The 8,425-nt window shown below is 43.1% G+C and overlaps 1 pseudogene; it reads right to left on the reverse strand.

The window, feature by feature from the left end:
* Positions 1 to 7,975: 7,975 nt before the first annotated feature.
* Positions 7,976 to 8,154, reverse strand: LOC142722333 (U2 spliceosomal RNA; annotated as a pseudogene).
* Between the last annotated feature and the right edge of the window lie 271 nt (positions 8,155 to 8,425).

Consider the following 8,425-nt stretch of genomic DNA (forward strand, 5'->3'; position numbering starts at 1 on the left):
GACATGGTGTCAAGAAACCAATCCAGCAAAATCTGTGCTCCAAAAGCCAAATGGCGCTCCTTCTCTTCTGATCTTTGCCGTGTGCCCAAACAGCAGTTTATGACCACAAATGGGGTATTGCCGCACTCCAGAGAAGTTGCTTTACAAATGTTTTTTTTTTTTATTCCTTTGTTGAGAAAATGAAAAATTTTGAGCTAAAGCTACGTCTTATTGGAAAAAAAGGATTTTTTTTCTCTTCACTGCCCAATTCTAATAAAATCTATGAAACCCCTGTGGGTCCTAAATGGAGTCACTTTTTTGGTGTTTTCACTGTTTTGGTCAATTAGGGGCTTTGCAAATGCGACGTGGTCTCCGCAAACCATTCCTGCTAAATTTGAGCTCCAAAAGCAAAATGGCGCTCTTTCCCTTCTAAGCCGTGTCATGTGTCCAAACAGCCATTTATTATCCACATGCGGGGTATTGTTTTACTCGGGAGAAATTGCTTTACAAATGTAGTGGTGCATTTTCTCCTTTTAGTCCTTGTGGAAATTAGAAAAATTAGCTAAACCTACATTTTATTTAAAAGAATGTAGATTTTCATTTTCACGGCCTACTTCCAATAATTTCTGCAAAAAAACTGCGGTGTCAAAATGCTCACTATACCCCTAGGTAATTTCCTCAAGGGGTATAGTTTCCAAAATGGGAGGTCACTTTTGGGAGATTTCCACTGTTTTGGCACCGCAAGAGCCTTTCAAACCTGACATGGTGCCTAAAATATTTTCTAATAAAAAGGAGACCCCAAAATCCTCCAGGTGTTCCTTTGTTTCTGAGGCCTGTGCTTCAGTCAATAAGTGCACTAGGGCCACATGTGGGGTATTTCTAAAAACTGAAGAATCTAGGCAATAGATATTGAGTTGCGTTTCTCTGGTAAAACTTTGTGTTAGAAAAAAAAATAGATGAAAAATTAATTTCTGCAAAAAAAAAAAGAATTTGAAAATTTCCCATCTAATTTGCCTTAATTCCTGTGAAACATCTAAATGGTTAAGAAACTTTCTAAATGCTGTTTTGAATACTTTTAGGGGTCAAGTTTTTTAAATGGGGTGACTTATCGAGGGTTTCTAATATATAAGGCCCTAAAATCTGCTTCACAACTGTACTGGTCCCTGTAAAAATAGCCTTTTGAAATTTTCTTGAAAATGTGAGAAATTGCTGCTAAAGTTCTAAGCCTTGTGATGTCATAGAAAAATAAAAGGATGTTCATAAAACAATGCCAATCTAAAGTAGACATATGGGTGATGTTAATTAGCAACAATTTTGTGTGGTATTACTATCTGCCTTACAAGCAGATACATATAAATTTAGAAAAATGCAAATTTTTGCAATTTTTCGCAAAATGTTGGTGTTTTTCACAATTAAATACTGAATGTATCGAGCAAATTTTGCCAGTAACATAAAGTCCAATGTGTCACGAGAAAACCATCTCAGAATCGCTTGGATAGGAAAAAGCATTCCGAAGTTATTACCACATAAAGTGAAACATGTCAGATTTGAAAAAATTGGCTGCGTCCTGAAGGCCAAAACAGGCTGCGTCCTGAAGGGTTTAATCTTCGCAATGATAATGGAACCCTTTGCGGGACATATCAGAAAATCTGAAATTATATCAGGAATTTCAATAGGTTCTTGGGAACATCGCATAGGTCTTTTTGCAGACGATTTACTGATCGCGTTAACTGACCCTAACAATTCCCTTCCGTCGGTCATGAATATCATACATACATTTTAGCGCCTCTTCTTACTATAAAATTAACGCTTCAAAATCTCAAATCCTTAATCTAGGGTTAAAAAATTCCATTAAACGTGAAATATCTAACACTAAGGCTGGGCTCACACAACCTATTTTCAGGCGTAAACGAGGCGTTTTACGCCTCGAATTACGCCTGAAAACACGGCTCCATTACGTCGGCAAACATTTGCCCATTCATTTCAATGGGTTTGCCGATGTACTGTGCCGACGACCTGTAATTTTACGCGTCGCTGTCAAAAGATGGCGCGTAAAACAACAGCCTCGTCAAAGAAGTGCAGGACACCTCTTTGGACGTAATTTGAGCCGTTTTCCATTGACTTCAGTGAAGAACAGCTCCAAATTTCGTCCGTAATGGACGCCTCGCAAAACTCGAGTACGAGCAATTACGTCTGAAATTCAGGTGCTGTTTTTTCCTGAAAACAGCTCCGTAATTTCAGCCGTAATTGACGTTATCGTGTGCACATACCCTTACAGCTTTTATTGGGTTAAAAACGCTTTCCCTTACTTGGGGATAAAACTTACTTTTCCCATATAAAATGTATTCAATCTAAATTATGGTACTCTCTTAGATACTATTGGAGCTGATATTAAAAAATTAAATACTCAATGTATCTCCTGGTTTTGCAGGATATCTGCGTTTAAAATGGTTATACTGCCAAAAATCTTATATATATTCAAAAACTTAAATAAATTTCAATCGACTGTGCAAAAATACATTTGGGGTAAGACGGAACCCAGGGTTAAATCCAATATTTTACACTTAACCAATCGTGAAGGGGGCCTAAACACTCCCTCGGTTCTCCATTATTATAGAGCAGTTGTAATGGCCGGAAGGAGGTGAAGGGAAAGTGAGCCCTAATCTACCCACCGCCCTGTCCCTGCCTACTTGCAACGACCCGTCCTAGGCAACGAGGTACAACTGGGCGGCGGTCCCTACGCTGTCTAAGTGCACAGGAAAACAAACAGGGAACATGCAAGGGAAGGGGCAGTAGCCACGGAACGCCACGAGGAAACGGAGCGGCGAACGGACAGTCAGGACCAGGACGAAGTGAGTACACCCAAGCGGGCAAGGAGACAGAAGCAAGCCAGGGGCAAAGCAAAGCAGGTCAAGCAGAACTGCAGCAAGGCAGAAGCACGGCAGAAGCAGGCTGGAGCAAGCAGCAGTGGGGCCAGGAATCCAAAAGAATTACAAACACTGAGGGAGAGAACAGGGCAGGTAATAAAGGACAGGGGGCGGAGCTAACTCCGACAGACCAGGCCGCGATAGGCTCTCCCACTCCTGAGCCTGCCACCCTGGTTGGTGGAAGATGGTGTCAGTCGAACAGGTCTGGCCTCAGGTGTGGATTGATTAATCCCAGGAGTATACCTAGATGAAGTACCTGGCAGATCCCTAACAGCAGTGATTCTAGACCAAATGAGATACCTCTGGTCGGAGGATAAAACAAAGCTTTGGGTGGATATTGAACTTTATTTCCTAGACAACCGCTTTCTAAAACACCATTTATCTACATCCACAGCTTTTAAAACAAACTTCGACCCCCCTCACTTAACTTTAAGAGCGATATTTCTAGTTTGGAAACTAGTCTCCAGGAGAGGGGACCTTTTCAAATTTGACCTATACTCAGAACCTCTAGAGGTCTTGGAACTGGCAATACCTGGGTTACGTCTTCCCTTATGGAAGGAAAGGGGTATTATCAAAATGGGAATGCTCTGGCAAGATGATCATTTGGTGTCCTTTCAATTCCTCAATACCACATATAGCATTCCACACATGAAATTCTTTACATTTCTGAAAATCCGCCATTTATTACAAGGTTTTTCTCCTCCAACTCACCTATCCGTATCTAGTCTTTTCAATGTTTGGCTACAGTCTCCCCAACCTTATAAAAAGGGCATTTTGAGATGCTACCAGTTAATAACAGTAAAACATTGACCCACTTTCCCACCTAAAAGAAGTATGGGAACATGATCTAAATTTACAAATCTCAACAGACCAAAGGGTATCGTCTTTCAACTCGGTTAATAAAATTTCAAAATGTCTTGCACAGCTAGAGAACTCTAGGAATTTTTTTAGCACTGGTATTCCATCAATTGTTGGACATGTAAGACCTCAGAGGGGACTTACCTTCATCTATGGTGGGATTGGCCTGTAGTCAAAGCGCTATGGACTAAGGTGTTTGATCTATTGTCAAGACATTGTAAGGTCCACTTCACACCAAACCCAGGCCGGGCATTACTAAGTTTAGGCCTAGAACAATTCCCTACTGATCATATCAGAAAATTGCCCAACATTGGAAGGGCGACTGTCAGCAAACATGTTGGCATGAATTTACTTATGCTGGCGTTAACTTTAAATGTTCTATACTACTATCCAAATGGAAACTGTGGCTAGATTCTCCACACAAACACTACTCCACCATCGTATTTTTAGAAAACCTGGTAATTCATATGGTTGTGTACCCTTCTTTCCATGTCGTTCGCAGTCATACGAGTCTACATTTGGTTGCATTTGTATCCTTGTCAATCATTGACCATCATTGTATATGTATACACAGTTTTTTTTTGTTTTCGTTTTTATTATGTGATGTATTATTGGAATGTTTTCAAATGTACTTACCTTTCTTTGTATTTGATATACCTTTTCAATAAAAACTTAAAGGAACAGTGTCATCAGAATTTTTTTTTTTAATATGTTAAAGATGTTAGTGCTTTATTAAAAACGTTTATAATTATTTGTGTGTTTGTGTTTTACTTTTTCTTATTTTTACACTTTTTCTTCCCTATGGGGGCTGCCATTTTTTTTTCCATTTCTGTATGTGTCGATTAACGACACATACAGACATGGAATACGGCAGCCACAGTCCCATAGGGACTGCGAACGGGGCCCGTTCCATCCACTAACATGTACGCCGTCTGTGTGGGAACTGCGCATGCGCCGCTCCCACACAGTCCAATTTGAAATTGGCGCTGTCCGGCGCCATTTTCCTGTGGACCGGAAGTCGCGGCCGGACAGTAAGATTACTACTTCCGGTCGCGGTTTCCGGACTTGTGCACTTGGACCAGCGGCATCAGATGGAGCGGACGGGCCGGAGGGAGCCGCGGCGGCAGGAGCAGGTAAGAGATTTCAATGTATGTTCGTGTTTGTGTACGTTTACTACTGTATGTAAACCTACTACACTGTGTGTTAGCTCAAAAAATGGCGACACACAGTGTAGGAGGTTAGACCGTTCAAACCCCTCGTTTATCCCGGCACTAGCCAGGATAAAGGAGGGGGGGATGCTGAGAGCTCACTAGAGCGAGGGCTTTTTACCCAATTTTGCAATGCTGCAATTTTGGGAATAGCTCCATCTAGTGACCAGCGATGGGAAATATTATAAATTAGAATCTAATTTATAATATTTCCTGACTCGTGAAAAAAAATAAAAAAATTTGAACAATGTTTAATCACCTACACACTAAATGTTTAATTAAAAAAAACAAAACATGTTTTTCTGGCAACACATTACCTTTAAAGGAAAAAAAAAAAGGATATACTGGGAGTTGCTATTTTACAAAAATAAAAAGCTACACCAATCATCTTGCTGCAGGTCATACAGTGAATATAGTACTGATCAGTCACAGGGAGAATAAGGCCTCATGCACACAGCCTTGGCTATAATCACGGCCCGTGATTGTGGGCATGGCCAGCCTTTTCGGCCCGTGCTCCCATACAAAGTATCATGTCCTATATGTCCTATCTTTTGCGGTACACTTCTATGGCCCGGACACCTTCCCGTAAATAAACTGGAAGGTGTCCGTTGGTAATAGAATTGAATTGGTCCATAATTGCAGTCCGCAATTATGGAAGTTTTTTACGGTTGTGGGCATGGGGCCTAAACATTTAGCGATTCACCGGTGACGACTTCTCAGTTGTTCTTTTTCTCTTTTCTTTTCCATTTGGTCCAGACCTCTATGATGACTTATCCTGGCCACGACCTATTTCTGCAGAGTTTGCTACTCAGATGTCTTCAGCTTCTCACTTTTCCAACATTTCCGCACCTATAAAGGAAGAGAAAATTTGCATGGTGCCACACTCTATGCCCCTAAATATAATAGCATCATACACTGTGTCCCCAAATATAATAGTGCGAATATAATCGTACCATACACTGTGCCCGTGAATAAAATTGTGTCAAACACTGTAAAGTAATGCACACACACACACACACACACACACACACACATAGTGCCCCCTGTAGATAGTGCCCCTCATATAGCCCCCTGTAGATAGTGCCCCTCATAGAGCGCTCTGTAGATAGTGCTCCCAATAGAGCCCTCTGTAGATAGTGCTCCCCATAGAGCCCTCTGTAGATAGTAGCATTCCTTGTAGATAGGGCCCCATGTAGCATCCCCTGTAGACAGGGCCCCCTGTAGCGTTCCGTGTAGACTGGGCCCTCCTGTAGTGTTGCATGTAGATAGGGCCTCCTGTGGCGTTCCCTGTAGATAGTGAGATAGTGCCCCCTATGACATTCCCTGTAAATAGTGTCCCCTGTGGCGTTCCTTGTAGATAGTGCCCCCTGTAGCATTCCTTGTAGATAGTGCCACTTGAGGCCTTCCCTATAGATATGGCCCCTATATAGTCCCACCTGTAGTTAGTGCCCCCTATATAGTCCCCTGTAGTTAGTGCCCCTATATAGTCCCCTGTAGTTAATGTTCTCTATATAGTCCCCTGTAATTGGTGTTCCCTATATAGTCCCCACTGTAGTTAGTGTCCCCTATGTATTCCCCCTGTAGTTTGTGCCCCCTATATATTCCCCCCTGTAGTTAGTGCCTCCTATATAGTCCCCTGTAGTTTGTGCCCCCTATATATTCCCCCTATAGTTAGTGTTCCCTATATTGTCCCCTGTAGTTAGTGTTCCCTATATTGTCCCCTGTAGTTAGTGTTCCCTATATTGTCCCCTGTAGTTAGTGTTCCCTATATAGTCCCCTGTAGTTAGTGCCCCCTTTATAATCCCCTGTAGTTTGTGCCCCCTATATAGTTCCCTCTGTAGTTAGTGCTCCTATACAGTCCCCTGTAGTTAGTGTTCCCTATATATTCCCCCTGTTGTTAGTGCATTCCCTGTAAATAGTGTCCCCTGTGGCGTTCCTTGTAGATAGTGCCCCCTGTGGCGTTCCCTGCAGCATTCCTTGTAGATAGTGCCGCTTGAGGCCTTCCCTATAGATAGGGCCCCTATATAGTTCCCTGTAGATAGGGCCCCTATATAGTCCCACCTGTAGTTAGTGCCCCCTATATAGTCCCCCTGTAGTTAGCATTTCCCTATATAGTCCCCTGTAGTTAGTGTTCCCTATATAGTCCCCTGTAGTTAGTGTTCCCTATATAGTCCCTTGTAGTTAGTGTTCCCTATATAGTCCCTTGTAGTTAGTGTTCCCTAAATAGTCCCCCTGTAGTTAGTGTTCCTATATAGTTCCCCCTATAGTTAGTGCCCCTATATAGTCCCCAGTAGTTAGTATTCCCTATACAGTCCCTTGCAGTGAGTGTTCACTATATAGTCCCCTGTAGTTAGTGTTCCCTATATAGTCCCCTAAAGATAAGACCCCCAACGCTGCCCACAGCAGAAGGAAAAAAACAACATTATATGCTTACCTGTCCCATTCTCTCTGTGTCCTCCAGCGACGCCAGTCCTTCCCCCAATGGAACGACGCAGCTGTGTTCCACTGTGTTTCAACAAGCTGCCTGACCTGTCATGCAGTGGAATCCATTTGCATGATGAGCCAGCTAGCAGGAGTAAATGTCCTGACATTTTTCACACAGGTTCCCATGTTTTTATCTGCTCACAGTGAAGCAGTGTTGCATGCAACATCATATATGTCATGTTGCAAACACTTGAGTAAAAGAGGTGGATGGAAGCTGATTTTTGGCCAACTAGGTACTGACTGACACCAGAGAACAATAGCATGAGCGGCTGACACCAGAGAGCAACAGCGGGTGGGAATTTTAATGCACACAGGTACCTTTGCAGGATACAATTAGGTTGTTTCAATGTTGCTCAGGCACCCACCAGGTGGATAGCGGAAGTGCCTTGAATAGTCCTGGGGGCAGGCAACAGGGACTGGGTCAGTGAATTTTGAGCCCACGCAATAGGGACATTGCAGCCGCGAAGACAGGACAGCAATAAACTAGGAGAGAGGCAGACAGCGGCCGCAGCTGCCAGTTAGGTGTGCACCAATCCTGGAGGTACTGCAATGCCAGGTCAATGCATGGAGTGGACAGAGCACTCTCTCTTTCCACCTCCCTGTTCTAAAAATCTATTTAATATCTGGTCCCCATATAGGGGAAGTACCAGATATTAAACTGATAATAACAGAGACTGCACTTTTGGCACCAAAATGATCCACCTCTTGAAGTGATGGAGGCTACATCTAGGCAACCCCCATAGGATCCCGCCGGCACCCTTACCTGTGGCAAGAGAGAGATTGACATGTTTTGGTTCTTTTGCTTTCACCACGATGCTCTGCAGAATGCAACATCCAAATCTGCATAAAAGGACCTTCCTGACGGTGCTCGTTCGCCCTCCTGCCGTGCGGATGCACGCTCCGCCGAAAATGTGCATGCCCACGACCGCCCCTTTCCCCCTCACGGGATGGATCACCTGCAATACACTG

Source organism: Rhinoderma darwinii, chromosome 1, assembly GCF_050947455.1.
Source record: "Rhinoderma darwinii isolate aRhiDar2 chromosome 1, aRhiDar2.hap1, whole genome shotgun sequence".
NCBI classification, from domain to species: Eukaryota; Metazoa; Chordata; class Amphibia; order Anura; family Rhinodermatidae; genus Rhinoderma; species Rhinoderma darwinii.